At 39.3% G+C, this 19,085-nt stretch overlaps 1 protein-coding gene and 1 long non-coding RNA gene across 7 annotated transcripts in view; one reads left to right on the top strand and one right to left on the bottom strand.

Moving 5' to 3' along the window:
- The window catches only part of galnt18a (UDP-N-acetyl-alpha-D-galactosamine:polypeptide N-acetylgalactosaminyltransferase 18a), a 172,106-nt gene that overhangs the window by 15,118 nt on the left and 137,903 nt on the right, over window positions 1-19,085 (top strand). The window lies entirely within an intron of this gene.
- LOC123962155 lies at window positions 1,672-8,957 on the bottom strand. Its single transcript, XR_006822877.1, has 3 exons — window positions 8,903-8,957; window positions 2,438-2,692; window positions 1,672-2,279 (listed from the first exon to the last, which is right to left on the bottom strand). It is a non-coding gene; the product is annotated as an uncharacterized LOC123962155 (long non-coding RNA).

Raw genomic sequence — 19,085 nt, 5'->3', positions numbered from 1 at the left:
TCTGAATACTTATGACCATGTGATATTTCAGTTTTTCTTTTTTAATAAATTTGCAAAAATTTCTACATTTCTGTTTTTTTCTGTCAAGATGGGGTGCTGAGTGTACATTACTGAGAAATAAAATGAACTTTTTAGATTTTTGGAAAATGGCTGCAATGAAACAAAGAGTGAAAAATTTAAAGGGGTCTGAATACTTTCCGTATCCACTGTATCTTTGGCATGTTTTGTAATGCAATTTCTTGCTACTTATTGGCCAACATATACGCCATGCCAATATGTCTACAATAATCCAATATCTGCAGATACTATCAGTCTGGCTAATGTACTGGATTGGTTAGGCTATACTATAAATATCCACAGCTGTGTGTAATTATCACCCGTATGGCTGCAACAAACTATTATTGTCCTCACGTTGCTCGTTCAATCTGACCAAACGTCCAAAACCTAAACGTATTAAGTTGATGATTATATGCGGAAGACAAAGAAAAGCATCAAACCACAACTTTGAAGTCTGAAAAAAAGAGTGTGAATGCTTTTTTCTCTCGTTGTACATACACAGAATTTGCACGACATTGTCACATTGTACATATTTGTCATTGACATTCAGTGTCTGTAGACCAGCAGCAGAAGTCTGCTCTTCAGTCCCCTCAGGCTTTGTGTAGACTCATCTGTAGGAGTGTGGACACAACTTTCTGATACTTTTGTTATGTGGCTCTGCTGGAGTGATAGTGGACGGATTGATTTGTTGTGATACACTGCTTCTCGCATGCCAGTCACAAGGCAGCCATGGTTGAGAGAGACGGTGTCTTGTCGGAACGCCAAAATTACTAGCGGATGAATCTGTCTGTTTGACTCACTGTTACCTCAGGTCCCCTGTCATGATGGCTCTCAGTCATATAAAGCGTGCAGACACCAGGAGGATATACAGCAGTTTCCCTCCAGTTAAATAGCTTCAGGTCACACGCAGGGACACTTCCTGGTGCAAAAAGGTTCTCATCGAGGTCATGGGAAAAATACCTACATCATTTGGATATCTAGTCCATAATCTGCTGTTGCTCACAGTTGTACAGATACAAACCGGGACTAATCTCTGCCCTGAGGGTTTTCTTCACTAGCACAGGCTCTTGTCGCCCTGTAGAGACGACCTGGACTTTGTTGATCACATAGCCACTTTGTGAGATTGGACTAATTGTTGATGTCTGGTGTATCAGCTCTACCCAAAATTACATACAAGTGAGAATACAGTATATACAAATAAAAATAAAAAAAAAATCATTATTTATCTTACATTTTCACCATTATCAAGACTAGATACTGTATACTATGAATATTGTTTCTATCAACTCATCTTAAAAGTAACTTGTGTTTCACTCTCACTCTTCTATAGCTAAAAGTCTGTCTCACCTCAGGTGCACGCTGTTGCACCTGTAACGATACTACAGTGATGTCACAGTGTACACTTCGACATCACTGCAGCAAGGTGAAAAGGGAGAGTGTTTGTTTTTTGTTTTTTTTTTCTTTTTAAAGCTGGAAGATGAATATTCTAAAGCTTTTAGGCCTTCTTGTTTTTTGTTGCATATAATAATGCTCTCTGCTCTTGCATTTTGAGAAACATGCTCTTTAAAGATGATTCCAGTTTATTACAACTTGGATCTTGTTTTAATAGTTTTTGCCATTGTTCCAATCTGTTTATGATTACATTGTACATTGAATAAAGGTTATTGCTGAGATCTGGGAGCATGGTAATGTTGCTGAAATACAAGCAATCAGATGATCAGTTTTAAAAGTTACAAAAACCTCCCCTCATTTATCTACAGTTCTATCAATCTAGCAAATAACAGATTAAAGTTAAATTAAAGTGCTTTTCATAATAATGGTAGTAAAACAATAATTATAAATCCTATGTAAATTGACGGCTTATTAATGCACTAGCCCATAATTATGCAAATCTCTCGCTGCTGTTCCGAAACCTTTATTGCTGTGAATGCACCTTTAATCAATGAAGGCAACCCAGATGAGTGTATCAACATTTTGTTCAGCTCCTCTCCTCTCTCTCATATAGAACAACTGTTTTTTTTTTTATAGAGCTGACAATAGAGAGATCAAAGTAAAAAGAAACCTTCAGTAACTGTAGCCGACTTCATTTCACCAGCATGTTTTGGCACAGGTGATGAATGAAGTAGTGTTGTGATGAGTTAAGTAGTGTTTCCAAGTTGTTCAGATTTGGTTCTCTGTCACTTGGGAGCCTACTTGGCTGGTGAAGCAGTAACAGCAGACTCCTAATAGAGAATAGAAAATGAGGGGAGTGTTAGATAGAGAATGACAAGGTGTCTGGTTGGACATGAACCTGAGACAAAACTGAAAAGGAACTCATACGAACAACCTGCCCTTTGCTACATCCAAAAATTTCAAATTTTGACTGATCAGTCCAGAGCACCTGCTGCCATTTTTATGCATCCCAGTTCCTGTGTTTTTGTGCATAGTTGAGCTGCTTGGCCTTTTATCACTGTTTTCTGCAGCTCTGAGCTCATGGCATTTCTTGACATCTTCTGATTGCGAAGGGAAGTAAGCATGACGTGTCTTTCATCTGCTGCAGTAAGTTTTCTTTAGCCGTCCACGGTCCACAGCGTTGCCCGTTTCTTTGTGCTTCTTCAAAACAGCTTGGACATCACATCTGCAAACCCCTGTCTGCCTGGGAGATGCAGAATAATTAATTATAAGTCATTTAGCTAATGCTTTTTAACCAAAGCAACTTACAATTGCTATATATGCAGTGCTTCAAGTGGTAAAAAATAGGTGCCAGTAATAAAAATATAAACAGAATGTAATGCTGTAATCAGAAGCTTATTGTTTTAGCTTAAGTTACTGTTTTGGCCAATGCACATTTGTTTCTTCTATATTTCTATATATTTAACATTTCTTGTTGCAAGTTGTTTTTCAGAACATTATTGTTAAAGCTTTTAAAACGTGATGGAGACATTCTGTCCCAGTGTAAATGAGTGTAAATGACACCTATCTGTCAAAATGTTTAAATATTTCACAAATGTTCACGAAAACTGACATTGACAAACTACTTTCAGCACACGGCTGCTTGAAAGGCACCCGAGCTTCTCTGCTCCCTCGTCTCTCTCTGCCGACAGAGTTTAGCTGGCAGGGAGAACAGGAACAGGTGAGCGTCACGTAGCGCCCATAGAACCTGATATGGAGAGTGTAGTGGACAGTACCTGCAGCTTGGGAGAAGTCCCAGTACGCAAGAAAAAGTCCCGGTACGCCAAAGAGTAAATGTCAAGGTGTGTAGTGTTGTAGTACTCTAGATCGGTCTTGAGACCGGTCTTAAGACCACATATTGATGGTCTTGTCTTGGACTTGATTGCATTTGTACTCGGTGATTTATTTGTTAACATCCTAACTTTGATTGGATGTAAAACATATTGCTTCAAATGCAACCAATAACCCTAATTAAAAATGTGTTGTTACCGGAAACGACCCCTCCCCGCGATGGTAAGCATGGAAAAGGAGTGTTAAATAAAGATGCTTACGTTGATTTCAGCTCTAAGTGTTTGTATGTGGGCATTTTATGGGAATGTGGAGCTTTCAGATCAATTTGAGAAGTACCTATGATCACGTTTAACATTTTACTGTGTGTCATGTAATGTGGGGAACTGGTCTTTGTCTTGTCTTGGTCTTGTCTTGGTCTCGACTTGGTCTCAGCCCCTAAAAGTCTTGGTCTTGTCTCGGTCTCGCCCTTCCTCGGTCTTGGTCTCGACTTGGTCTCAGCCCCTAAAAGTCTTGGTCTTGTCTCGGTCTCGCCCTTCCTCGGTCTTGGTCTCGACTTGGTCTCAGCCCCTAAAAGTCTTGGTCTTGTCTTGGTCTTGACTTGGTCTCGGTTTGGGCGGTCTTGACTACAACACTAGAGGTGTGTACAGCCCACTTCAAGCACGGTACATATGTCAGTGGTCGCCACCTCAATTGTCTTGCTCAGGAACACAGCAGTGGATGTCGTGGTGGGATTCAAACCCAGGTTTCCCACAGCAAAGGTCTGTGTCTAATCCACTTGAACCTACATAACTGAATTGATGATCAACAAATTGGTATATTTGTTCAATCATACACCTGACTATAAAATCCCTGACTTTGTGCAAGTGTACCTAGAAGAATTTATGTACGATCTGTTTGCATTACTCTCATTTTTATTGTTGTGATATAATGATATGCCCATTTACCTCTCTGTTTATTAGTTACTGCTGACATAAATTCACTGTGAACCGCGTTCACTGCGGTGGAGATGATGTGGAAACCTTGTAGGACTCAAAATGAACGTTAGCAAACAATGAACCGCTGGCCCTGACACAGATTTGAATCACACTGATTATTTTTTTTAATATTCAAAGAAAAATCTGAAGCAGCACCTGAGCTCATCCCACAGTGCTGTGCCACTGCAGCTCTACACCACTTTTGTGTGGGATAATCTCCCCCAAAAGAGAAAAGCTGTAAGATTCAGAGCTCTGCACTACATGGCACAAATGCAAAAGTTGTTTTTTTTTCAGACTGAACACAGCCTTTTGCTCAGGGAAGATTATCCAAGATGTGTGAGTTTGCCACCTACTGTTGCTCTTTGCCATCTAAGGCCTGCAGCAGCATGCAGTCACCCAAAGGCTGTTCAGCTACCACTCCCTCCCTTCAGATCCTCCCAGCCTCTCTGTACCGTCAAGTTTCAAAGAAGCGTTTGATTGTTGAGTGCCTTTGGCCTGAAGGATATCCTACATCCAAATCTTTCAATGTACTGCTTATATCTTTATAATGGCTTGGGCCTGAGCCTATTGGAGGAGGTTGTGGATTTTTCCAGGGGAGAGGACAGGATGATGCTCTGCAGATTTTAAATTAATTCAGAAGAGGACACAGCACTTCATCTCTTATCAGCTCTGTCCTATAAAGTCAAACTGCTGTGACTACTTTTTTGTATTTTAAAAGTGAAACACTGTGACCCGATTTTATTTTTTGTCCACATCAAAAGCTGAATACTTTATGTTGGCCATTTTTGTAGCAGCTTTCTTGATGTGGAGGATTTCATTGCTGTTTGAACTTAAAGCAACATTACGTAGTAGCCTAATTTTCTCTTAAAATAACATCTTCAAAATCATTTTGATGGTACACTGACTTGTAATAGGGTGAATGGCATCTCTGGCATTGCCACTCGGGGCTCGCAGTGCCTGCTGTGCCAGCTACTGCACTACATAACATTGGAATCCCGGGCAGGACATTTATCATGACGACAGCATAATGCTTTACAGCACCAACATGACGACTCTTCAGCAAGCAAGCTATAAGAAGAAGCAAAAAGTACTTTTACATGTTGGTGTTAGCTAAAAGAGCTGAAATGACGCAAGACCGATGCCAAGCTGGCCTTGCTGTTGGACTAGTCAGTGAAAACTTTCTAGCTGGTTTGCTATGTCTTGTGTTGTTGTGCTTGCTTATGCTGGCCTGTATTAGCAAGTTGTTGACACAAGCAAAGTCAGCAAAATGTTTCATAGACAGACGTTTAGCCGCTAGCTATAAATTGTAAGCATACTTACTAGATAGCACACTCGGACATCACTAACATTACTGTAAGTGCTCACCGCCAGTGTTTCAAGCAACATTATGCTGTTCAACAACGGCCCCTGTCAAATGTTTTACATGTTATACATATACATGAGCTCACACGTGCAATTTGATCACAATGTGCTCTAATCCGTTTGCTGACTGTATTGTTGACCTCAGTTGCTGGGTCGTTCTTGAGTATTTTCTATAATGCTGTAAGTGAAACAGCACATAACTTCAGTAACCGGGAGGAGTTGTGGCCAGTTGGAAATAGCATTTGCTGCTAATGCTAACTTGCTTTGTGCTCCTCTTAACTTTGCTGTCAACACATCCGTTGCCTTCTTAAATTGGCAGGACTAGTGGTGTCTCTGGCAGTTACGTGTCTTGAAGACTGCACATGTAGTGTAAAGATTTCATGCAGCGTTGTACACGGTTGTCCAACATTTCTCAATATCCATTAAGCAGGTACGGGACCAAGAACATAGCGAGCTAACAGGAGATGGGATTGTTTGGTTTGTTTACAGCCATATTGATTTTATTCTGAATATCATGCAGCATTTGGGTCGGATCAGTGGTGATGTATCTCTGACTTGATTGGTTTTCCAATATTTATCGATTAATCAGCCCTAGTAATTATCTTCTTGCAGGTCTCATGTTCCTACAGGTAATCTGTAGGTCTCATTCCATCTCCACTATGACAGTTTTTGATCATGTTAAAGGCCAAAAAACGATTTGTTAATTAAAGTTGAATTCCTTCATCATGAAACATGTATTGTACTCATGTATGTTCTGTCGTAAATATTATTTGGCCATTCATTCTGACATATATAATGTACCACTGGCAGTGTTGGGGGGTAACGCGTTACAAAGTAATGCGTACTGTAATCAGATTACTTTTGTCTGTTATGTAGTAATGTAACACATTAATGTTGATAACTTCACATTATAACTTAATCACATTACAGTTACTAATAACAAAATCGTTGCTTGCGTACTGGTTCTTCAACTATCCGCATAATAGGAGGAGAGAAAAATAAATCAAACGTCCCTTTTTGTGTGTGTTTTCGTAACACTTTTCTGACCTCACTTTTGACTTTAGCACCAGTTCATGAGGATGCAGAAATGGCAGAGCTACTAAAGACGTCTTTCAAGGGGTGGAAGTAGCATGTCCAGTAAGAGGGAAAAATCTACTTTAAAGCCATAGTTTGGCAAGTGAGCTACAGTAAGTTTGTTGCGTGGGTTTGGCCTGTTAACTGCACAGTTCAAAGTACATTACAGATGCTAAGTTTTTCCTTTGAAATCAAATTAATAACTTTCAACAAATTAATATTTGCACTAGATGGTTGGAAGGACAACCTGTTTTAAGTTATGTTGTATTGTAATGAAATTCATTATTTAAAAAATGTTTCCAATGAAATGCCAATTAAAGTTCTAAGCATTAAAGTACTGTACTGTAGCCTTGTTCTTCTCTTGACAAAATTTGTTGTCAGCTGTGTAATATTAAAGAGCATAAAATAGAGATCATGTGGATGTTCTCATTATAATAAGGATTTGTGTTGATCTGGGCATAAATATTTGGCAGTTATTGTGCATCACAGGTGATGTTACGCAGTAATCCAAAAGTAGTGTAACTAGTTACTTTCAGCAGTAAGTAATCTAGTAAAGTAAGGCATTACTTTTAAAAAAAAGTAACTAGTAATGTGTAACATATTATGTGTAATATATACATTAATATATTACCTTTTTTGAGTAACTACCCCAACACTGACCACTGGTAATTCTCAACATTATATTCTGTTACTATGTGTAATCATGCATTTGTGTGAGGGATTTCAGGTAACCTGTGTTTAGTGGATCTCCCAACTCCCAACTCCCAGGTCTTGACTCTCTCGCTGTTCTCCAGTGAAGTGCTTTGTGCCCTCAGGCTTTTCTGTTCCTGTGTGGAGAGCTTTCGGTGCTACAAAGCAGCTGCTTCTCAACCAGACAAATGGCAGACTGCTGGGACAGCGAGGCCAGGGAACTCTTTCAGTTCAGCCTTTTTTACAGTATGTCTGGACTCACTATACCCAAACCTTTCTAGAGAGAAGCATGTCCCTGAACAAACTGTTTTGTTCTGATCACATGTCTGTATGTTGTTTTCACCCACATGGATTTCTTTGTCAGCTCTTACTGAGGAAACTCATTTCCATTTAAATGTAGCAACTCCTTAGTACTTTTCAGGAGCTCAACTAAATACTGTCAATGAGTTATGTGCAGCCATCAAAACATTTTCTAATTAGTGCATTAATTAACTAAATGAATGATCTCATTAGCATAGCTGGTTATGTTCAATATATTATGGTAATTATACTGGCATATTAGACCGCCTCAATGCTTCCTGTGTAAAAAGGACATTGAGATCAAGTCATGGAGCTTTGCCAGAATTCCCATTCATTTTCCATTTGCAGCATTCAGGCCTCTATAGTCAGGCCCAGTCAGTTTTATTTATATTGTCTGGAGTAAAAAAAAATTTAACCATTTGCACACCTGCAAATTTTAATCCTAATAAGGATCAACTCCACAAAAACGGGGGCGGAGGGGCATGTGGTCACTAGACAATTACATTCACAGATTTTTTTTAATAAACAAATTGTTAGTGATTTTACACTGATTATTCAGCTTTCAAAAACGTGTTCTCATACTATCCTCTCTTCTCCTTTCCAACAACAACAATAAACACATGAATCATCTAATAATCAAGATTAACGGTGCATTAACTTGACTAGATATGTCAAAGACGCCACCAATGTTTGAAAAAAACGAACCACCACCATCACTTGTGAATTTTTTTTCTCAGCAGCTTTACTGATGTTGATAGGTTTTCAGTGTGGTGAGTCCCCAGGACCCACATGTGGTCATTTGAGTGGGTCTCCAATAAAATGTATTTTTTGATAAATTGCAGTATTAAACTCGAGATTTTGTAGATACTACTTACCTGTAAAAAAATATATATATATATAAAAATTAATAAATTCAGAACAGGATTAGAATTAAGTATTTTAAATGTTTCAAGAGCAGCAACAGTATTGTTTACAATAGCGATTCGTTGACTTAATGTCGATTACGTGCATCGCTGCATCCGGTGTGGGATTCTCCCGGACAAGCTCCAGCTACAAGACCTAAAGTTTGGAGTATTTCAGACAGACACTCAACAACGCGCTGCTCTGTGAGCTCTGTGAACTGGAAACAGCTTCACTGCAGCACAACTGCTGTCCACGAATACGTGAAACGAAAGTATCCCGCAGCACTTTTTCTAGACGGCAGCACCGCAAATCGTGTTTACCTTCTGTCGCCACACAAGCACGGCACACCATCAGCACGAGGACACGTAGTATTTCTTCATTGCCTTCATGTTAAAAGTAATTTCTGCCCTGCTGCTGTCATGGTAACGTAACGTTACACCGCGAGTCATGTAACGATCGGCTGTTTCATATTTTCTGTTTATTTAACGGCCACGTATGAGCGAGAAAACAGCTGAATCTGATTACAGACAGTCTGTGAGTCCCTTCAGGTGTTCACTGATGCAGAAATACATTTGATTATCATACTGCATTGCTTAATATTGAAATGAATCCATGTCAGAAACATTTAAAGTTTTAAGTAAAGTATCCTAATTAATGTCTGTTATTATCACAACACATCAGTGACGTTGAAATTTGATTCATTTTAAGATTTGCTGTTATTGTCATTATTCTAATGTGCTTCATCAGCATGACTGAATAAAATCTAGATAAATTGGTATGTTAATCGAGTAATAGGCAACTTTTCTTTCTTTAGAATAAACAAAATTAGGCGTTAGATTAATCGACTTGAAAAATAATCTATATGTACAGCCCTACTCTCTATATACTAGATATGCTTTCTACATCTTTTGTACGTGTTAATGCTTGTTGAGCAGGTGTATTGAAGTGTTGGCCTTTTACAAGCAAAGGTTTTATTGCACTTACTTACAGTAACAAGCGAAGTTGTCATCATCTTGAATAATGTCCCCCACAGCCTCTCTGCTCTGCTGACGTGTGTGTGTGTGTGTGTGTGTGTGTGTGTGTGTGTGGGAGCTCACAGAGAGCAGGATTTGTATGATTTCAACACAGATGGTTCTTCACAATGTAATGTTAGCATTATCACTGGAAAAATAGGGTGCGTTGATAGTGAGTTTACTGCGTGCTTACGGATTCACTGCAGCTTCCAGCGCACACCCCATTTAAGCCACTGTTTTTTTTGTATCCCCAGCTTTACTATACATAGACACAAGACTCAAGGATACCACTCCCACAGATTGAAATGAGATGCATTTATTTTGCAGATGAACCTGTGGTTCACAAAGTTTACCATTATTAACAGGTTCGGGAGCTGTAACAGCCATTCATTCTTGTTAAAGTTGGCTTGTTCATTACTTACTGGCATGACTATATTACTAAAATAAAAATGTCTAAGACTGTGTTGCATCTCGTTATCGTGTATAATGGTTTCAAAACATGCATACAGGGAACAAGTTCTGAATGTGCCTGATTCTGCAGTAGAAACATTTCAATCCTTCCCACAGCTGAATTCTGAATGATCTTAGCAAACTGTTTAAGTGTACAGATTGTTGCGACTTTTCAGAAAAATGCTCTCTTGAACAGTGGGAATGTAATGGAAGTGAAATGAAGCGAGGTGCGGTTATGTAAAGGCTATTGTTGCTGCAGCAGTCCCGCTCTGTGCTGCTAGCCCATTTCAGCCTGGCTAGCTGTCAGTCACTTAAAGGGATAAAATGCAATCTCTCTGCACACATGGATTTGGAATTGCTGCAACGTTCCGAGGGATGAGGTGCGGCCTCGTGTGAGAGGCAGACTGTATCCGAGGTGAAGTGAAATTGAATTCTCCTTAAGGTGAATAGCACAGAATAGGTCATAGCACAACACTGAATAGGTTTGCTTACTTGGAGTTAGCGGCTACTTTACAAAGCAGTAATTCACATATGAAACAAGCATGAGAACCTGTTGAGAGTGATTCTGCCTGTTTCCTCTGATGGTAACCTGCAGCAGTCTGAGGGAATGAAATGGCAGCGGAGATTGCAGAATTATTTCAGTGATGGAAAATTCTCCTCAGCAATCATCGTCAAAACCACTGGGCCTTTCAGACACAATGATGAAAGAGAAGAGGAAGGAGAAGAAGAGAGAAAGACGCGAGGGAGGATGAACCGATTGAGGGAAACAGGAATGCGGGGAGACAGGGGCGGTATACACAGGTGTGTGTGTGTGTGTGTGTGTGTGTGCGCGCAGAGTGATGGAGAAAGAAGATAAAAAGGAAAAAGGGAGAAATTGAAAGAAACTGAGTGGGAGAAAGAGTTTCAATCTGCCTCTGGAGAATTACCTTTCTTGTTGATGCTCGGGCTCGGAGATAATCAGGTGTTGCAATTCCACTTCCCCAAGGATCCCAGGAGCAGATTACAGAACAATAAGCCTCTCCCTCTTTCCCTCTCACACTCTCACCCTCCAAATCTGAGTAAACAATATTGTGTTCCAACCTTTTGACCATATTAATGTCTCAAAATACTTGGGGAGCACGTAAAAGTGGTCTGTGTGTGTGTGTGTGTGTGTGTGTGTACAGTATGATTACTCATGAGTCCACACCTGCAGTGCAATGATGCGTGTGTGTGTGTGTGTGTGTGTGTGTGTGTGTGTGTGTGTGTACGTGGGTGTGTGTTTGAAGCAGCAACAGGAGAAAGGAGTCGATCAGTGTGCTATGTCTTCAGGGAGAAAAATCCTGCCTGCTGAACTAAGAAACACACACACACACACACACACACACACACACACACACACACACACACACACACACACACACACACACTTCCATACTTCCCCCTGGCTGCCTATGAGATGTGAACAGCAGGGTGTCTTTTTGATTCTGTAGTGTGTGTGTGTGGTTTGAGCACAAAAGCTGTAATATTCCCTGAACTCTTTCGGTCTCCACTGCACACTGTGTTTTATACCAGGTTAGAAAACTGCATTGCTTAAACTCAGTAATGAACTGCTGTTGCTTTAATGTTTGGCTTTGTGCCTAGAGGAAACACTTGCGCTCCTCTGCCTCATCTTTGTTTTCTTTTTCTCCTTAATAGACCGGATAAACACTGCACAATTTCCTGAATCCTCTTTAAAGCAATTATTTGAGAAACTTGCATTCAATGCCTTTTATAAAGCATGTTATATTCGATATATCACATGTCAGTAAATTATTGTTTTCACTCAGTCAAGGCTCTCCTGATTGAAATGTTTTGGTGTGGTTTACAGTGACAAAAGGATTCCAAAAACTTTCAAAACAGATTTTCTCCTTTAAGTAACATTTTTGGGCTTTTAACCTTTTTATAAGCTCTGGATTCAATATTTTAAAGTGTAGGATCACATCAGGCCAGTCTTTTGACTGCTGCCCGTATTTTTAAATATTAAACCCCCACACAGCTGTGTTTCAAATGTAACAGCACATAAGCATAAAGAAACAAACACTTACTACCAATACATGATGTAGTGAAAATGTAGATATTGAATTTTGATTGCGAAAATAGTTTGATGCAATTTCATTTTAAGGTCAGAGTTTAGTACTGGAACAGAGAGGATCAGAGAGGGAGAGAGACATTGATTTGTACCCAGGATGTCACAGTTGGATGCTTGGCCCTTGAGTCAACTGAGCCGCCATGACACCCTTAAACTGGATCCACTTTTCTTTTTTTTTTTTTTTTGTGGCTTGACTTGGATTTCACCTCGTAATATTCAGCTCTGCAGGGCGGGCTTTACCGTGCTAGATCATCCAGGCTCCTTACTACTTCAAAATCTAACTGTAAGTTAAGGGTGCACCAATAAATGTTTTTATGTTAACAGTTTTTCAAATGACACAAGGTCATAATGAAGTCCGAAATTGGTGGGGACCAAAAGAAGAGTGATTATTGGACTTCCATTTATCAGATGGCCAGAAACATGACTCCAAATGAACGCTAATGGTGCTCCTTTTCCACTGGGTGTGAAAATAGACAGTTGTATGTTAAGACCATAAAAACAATACAGCATTAACAACTGAATAGGGCTGGGTATCGGTACTTGATACTAAGGCTGAATGATTTTGGGGGGGGGGATCTAGATATTGCGATCACTGTTCGATATGTTTAGCTAAAGTTAAATATTCACTGTGTAATAGACATAGATGGATAAACAAAAAAGAGCTGATTGCGGCCATTCTAGTCAATGCTTGTGCTCACACCAGAGAGCTGCTGGGTGTCCCAGAAGCATGTCTCCACTCTGCTCCGCGAAGTATATGCTGTCCGTCTATATTTGACGGAAGCCACGTCAAGCAGCACCCTGTGCAGACTCCTGATCGTATGCCAACAAAAAACACTTGTCTAAGTAAGCTATGTTAAGTAAACTATGTTGTTAAGTAAACTATGTCGTTTACTTAACCAATGTAGAAACACCAAAATCAAGGACAATTGAACAAATCAACAAAATCTGAACTAGTCAGCAAAATCAGGCAGGCATAACGCTCTTATTCTAAAATGCTGCATGTGGGATAAGTAGCCATTAAGCGAACAGATCTTCCGGCTACTTATATCAGAAGTAGTTGGTGTGATTGGTTGCATGTGCAGGGTATCTTCTGGATGTTTTCCTTAGGGGAGTCTTAGGGAATTTCTGGAAATTTCTGGCCGGGACCAGCTCAAACCAGTTTTCAGTAGTTCCACAACCATGGGCAGGCTTTCAGGTGTTTGCTAGCTCCACGCATCCTTCACACTATTTACTCTATAATCAAACCTTATATTACTACAAAGGCATTCAGCAATGCATGGTCATCATGAGAGACTCACCACACAGAGAGAAAAAATCACCATACAGAGAGAGTGGCGCAAGACTTAATACACAAAACCCAATATTAATATAGTGTTTCTTAAAACATATTAAACCTTAAAACACATTAGACATTATGTATAGTATGTATAAATGATACAGAAAAGAGTGGCCAGCAGAGGGGCTTAGTGGCTTAGAATGCACTTTATTGTAATCACCTGATTAGGATGAGGAGAGATCTGATACAAGTTTGCAATATTTTTATATGAAAGTTAATTCAAAGAATAAAAATAAAAATACCAATCAACTCCTATGGCTTCAACAGGTGGCATTTTACGCAATGTATCAAATCAAAGCACTCTACCGCTATCGGTATCGCTTCAGTGGTACAGGTCTTGGTACTGTTATTGTAAAACAATACCCAACCCTTCAACTGAATCTACTAAGTTTAATTTTAATACCCAGATAAAGGCCATATGGCTTAAATGAGTTGAGTGTAGTTTTACGTTTATGAATAGATTACAGGCTTTCCAATTTTGGGACAATATTTCTTCCACACTTATTAGAGGGCAGTTTTTAATCAGAATCCAGCGTCGAACAATCTTTGATATTAGCACCCAAGAATAATTGGATTATGTGCGGAAACACTGCTGTGCTGTACAAACTCAAACAGCATGGTGAAATCACACTTGTCAGTGGATTGAAATACGGGACGTGTTCATAAAAAAAAAAAAAAAAAAAAAAAAATACATGGCCTAGTCATCATCTCAATCATCTCCACAGATGGTGCTGCCTTTTTCCCCTAAAGACATTCTCATCTTTCTAAGACTACGTGAGGAGATCTTCCATCTTTTCAATATAGTGCGCCTGCTGCTAAGGTCAAACCCCCCTGATGCTAATCTGTCTGCCTAACTGCCCATCTGGCTGCCTGTTGATGGAATCTTCTGTGGCCTCTAATTCCTCCACCTGACAGACATTAGATTGTGTGGAGCAGCAGTTGTTTGTTTGTATGAAATTGGCCTTCTATGATTTAAAGGTGCATTTTAGGTCATTCAAGCCTTTCAGATTTAATAAAGTGCCAGAGGAGGAAACTTAAGTCACATGATTCAGCTGTGCAAACTGCACTAACGGAGATCTAGTGAGAGAGTAGTGTCTTAATGATAGGCTCAGGTTTTCTCTGTCTACCCAACTTGCACAAATCTCTGCAACGTCCACATTCTTCACGTTTCAAAACAGAACCAGAATCCACTATGACTGGAAAACACAATTTCCAAGAACATTTTAAGCATCTGTGGAGATGGCATGCCTCAAAACATGACATAAACATGCACACACCTCACTGAGAGCCGTCATTTCCATAAGATCTAATATCCCCACCTTTTACTTTGCTCCTAGTAGTAGAACCTAATCAGGCAGAGATCATGAGGGTGACCGACAGAGAATATGAGACCACAGCACAGGCCGGATCAGCGTTCTTATTAAAGAGGCATTATCGGGTAATAGCTTAGCTTTCAGCTAAAAACATATAGGGATATGAGGGTTTTTTTCAGCCGCTCTAAAGCAAGTACTTTTCAGACACGGCTAGTCCCAGTCTAAACAGGTTGGTAGGCAGCAGGAAAGTTGTTTAAGGGAACGGAGACAGAGAGAATAGAAACTTCCTGACATCACCTACAAAATGATAAACTTCCCTTTTCCAGCAGCAGGTTAGCAGCTCACACAGGGAGCTTTAACTTAAGCCTGTATAAGCCTTTATTCTCTTAGAAACTTACTGCTAAACTTCACTTCTCAACTTTTCCTCTGCTCCGCTGTATTCACCTGCTGCTTGCTCACTTTCGATCGACCACACCCCCACTACACACTCCTTGATGGTGACTGCAAGTGGTCAGCGAATGTTACAGGACAAGTAAAAAAGAAAATATTTCTCTGCCCCCGTATAGGAGTATTTGGGGTTTAGTTTGATTATTCTTTGGACCATAAGTATTTAAACCCAGCAAGACATGTCTGAGAAGGCTAATTGCATATGAGGCACACAGCATTGTAGGGCAGATGTCATGCATGCTACAGGGACTTCTATCACCAGCAGCGTTTACTTTTTTTGTTTTTTATACAAATACTGTCATATACTGTACCCCGGTGAAAAAAGAAGAACTGCCCAAGCCTGCTAGCCTGGCTCTGTCTAAAGTGAAGAAATACACCTACCAATGCCTTTAAATGCTGTCCTATTTACACGACATATCTTTATATAATCCTATCTAGCTTTGCCCCCTCCACTCCATACTTGACATAAAAACAGTTTCCTAATTCTAGTACAGTGTTCCCTTTTTTCTCTTAATTGCTATCAAATTTATGTTGAATATTTCATCAATATTCCTCTCTTTACTTAAATTTAATAACTTAAATTTAAATGTAATTTGAGGCCACTAGCTAAACCAATCTTTACCTGTGGGCCTAGTATCTAACAGGACAATATCATGGGCCAGAGTTTAAATCTCAATCAACAAAAAAACTTAAACCAGAAATGTAACATCTCTAAAAGATCATGCTCAGATTGATTCATCTCTTCCTCATCCTCCCGATCTAACAACGCATGTGAGGGACAGCAGTTTCCTGGATATCTAACTACTACTGAAGGATCGGTCATAATGCTGAACGCACTCTAACTGAGGCTGATGTTGATAGACTAGTAATTCCAAATTATTATTATTATTTATTAGGAAAATTGGATACATTGTATGGTCAGTGAGGAGAAGTTATAAATTCATAGATTGTTTTCTGTTTGAGGCTGTTGTCTTATTCTATATTCATTGTTTCTCTGAGGTTGATATGAAAATTGCTGAATGAAGAATTTCTTCAGAGTGATGTACTGATATGTTTTGAGGCTATTTTCTTAGAAATCACTTTGATTGTTTTTTAAGTTGACCTGAGATTCTGTGCGGACAGATGATCATTTTATCAGCTAAACTGGACTTCCAATTTAAGGTTATATCATTTTGAACAAACTGAGAGCATCTTGCATAGTCCCAGTCTATTCTGGCTGACACTAATCACTCTCTCCTAACCAAAGGAAATGAGAAGCTAAATCCTGCTTAGTGACATATTTCCTTTTGTGGAGAAAATATGATCCCCTGGATGAAATTCTCCCAGGAAATATGAATCCTCTTAATATTCTTTTAATATCTCCCACATTGATTTTTAAGTCATGCCCCTTTCCTTCCTGTATCAGTTTCTTAATTTAAACAGCATTTTGATATCACATGTACTATAAAGGACCCTCGAGAGCCCACTACGCAGTATAATTGTGAGGCCTGGATTTGTGACGGTCCAATATACATTTCTTACTCTATCCAGATGATGTATTTCATTGTAACAGAGCCAGAGTGGACACAGACACACTATCTCTATTTTTGTCAAGTTCAACTCAGTACAGTTGAGTAACAACCCCTGTCTTGTTTTGTAAGAGCTGTTATACGTGTTTTTGTTTTTCTTGTTCAGAGTGAGGTGTGGTTCAATTATGATAGTGAAATGTAGTTTTTTGAGATATATATATATATATATATATATATATAACATAACAGTGTGTCCATTCACAGTAGCTTTATGTTGTACTACAAAATGTTAAAGCGTAAAAAAAGTAAAGTATAGCACACTCAAAAGACAGGTGATGCAATAAAAGTTGGAAACTTGTTTGTGTCAAACTTCTTCTACTGTCTAATCAGGGAAGACCAGCCGACATGTTTCCCTGCTAGGACTGCCAGCGGCAGCAGGATGCCCAGCTTTCCTCCAGCAATGCTAGCAGCACACTCTAAGACTTTTAGCTCTTATAATGCAAGTTTTCAAACCAAAAATATGTAGAGTATTTATGCTGATCCTGATTCACATCTTTGGTGAAGTGTTGGAATTAAAAACTGGAAGCTATTTATATCATAAGCAACATCAGTCCATAGTAGTTCACTATTCACTTCCATAAAGTTGGGGCTTATTTATTAATAAGTTGTTTTTTTAATCGATGGAGCAGAGGCAAAAATGCTGGATCCTACATTTCCAATGATGTAACTTGATTGTGCGTCTTTAATAGACAATCCATGATTTGTAAATGCCTGTTTCTTTCAAACTCCAGTTTGTAACACAGGCCTTCTATAAAAAGACATAATTTAACAGTTTTCACAGGTTGAGGTGTTACGATCCTGTCCTGAGTTTCTGAGTTTATTGTTTGGTCAGTTCAGTATCTGTTATTTAGTCTGTGTTTTGGTTCCATGTCTTTGTTTCTAGTCCTGTGCCTTAGTTCATGCCTTAGTGTTTACTTCTGGTCTGCAAACATCTGTGTTGTTTTGCCCATGTCTGCTCTTCTGTTTTATCCCAGCCTCAGTCTGTTTTCCCTGTTGGTTGTAGTTATTGGTGATCTATCTGCTTGTGTCGGTATTGGTTTGTCAGTTATATGTCTCTGATATGTTTAGTGTTCAGTAACCTGTTATGTGTGTTCCCTCTCAGTAATCTGCCTGCCAGTCTCTCTGTTTTCCCCGCTGTCTCATTATCCCCTCATCTCTGTCACCTGTGTTGCTCCGGCCCTGCTCGTCAGTCCTTGTGTGTATATATATGCTTGCTTGTTTCCTTCAGTCCTTGTGCAGTCATTGTTGAAGTGTTGTAGTTGTTGTAGTAGCGTGCTATGTCTCGTCTTGCCTGTTCCCTGTCAGTTCTTTGGATTGTACTACTGTTTCTGGATTTTTCTGTTGGATCACCTTGTTTGCCGCTTACTGTAAGTGTGCTCACCTTAAGTTTGTTAATAAACCCTTTTGAACTGCACCTGCTCCACTCTGCATCCTGCATTTGGGTCCCTACACCCACCGTAACACGAGTAGGATCCCCTATGGCTAATAAAGTAATAATTAAGAATAAAATGGAGTGTCCCTATACTGTAACATTTAATTTTGAAAGAAGACTGATGTTTTTCTTTTACCTAAATGAATGAGTTGCTGTTGGTGTTTAATATTTACTGAAGAAAAAGTTAACATTCACCATTGGGGTGCTAGAATTTTGAATGAATGACTTCCCATCTCTGTCAACGTACTGTTTAAATCGTTACGTATTAATTAGTAGCTTCTGCCCCCATGCATGTTGGAGTGAAAACATTTCTTAAAAACTTTTGAAAGAACTAACATGGCACTATAATGTGGATTATTTGTGTTACAGGGGCTACTGATCGCACATTCTCAGGAACAGCTTTATTTTTCAGGTGTCTCAATAATAATTGTTCACCCTAATTAATTGAAATCATGTAATGCATCAAGAGTCATGTTCCCGGCCTGCAGTATATGTCGGCTGTCTGCTTTGGTCCTACTTCTGATTGATTTTCCCCTGAAAATGTACAAGATTGTTTAAAAGGTAATTAGTTTTCTTCTGTTGGTCATCCATGATTAACTGTTTTTCTTTATGTTTAAGTGTTCTTATCCTGCAGTTTATAATGTTTTCTTCTCATACACCGTCATGGGTCATTGCTCAAGCTCATCTGCATGTTGTTTGGTCTTCCTCTGCAATGGATTTCACACTGAGGATTGCACGATAATAATGTGATATGCACGACTTGGAGGATGCTAATGTTGTTTGAGCTGTTGAAGTGGATTGTTGCACTGTATCTTGTTTCCATACAAATTAATATCC

The sequence above is a fragment of the Micropterus dolomieu genome, linkage group LG22, assembly GCF_021292245.1.
Source record: "Micropterus dolomieu isolate WLL.071019.BEF.003 ecotype Adirondacks linkage group LG22, ASM2129224v1, whole genome shotgun sequence".
Classification (NCBI taxonomy): domain Eukaryota; kingdom Metazoa; phylum Chordata; class Actinopteri; order Centrarchiformes; family Centrarchidae; genus Micropterus; species Micropterus dolomieu.
The sequence above is the reverse complement of the archived record's forward strand: the minus strand, read 5'-3'. Positions and strand labels throughout refer to the sequence as shown.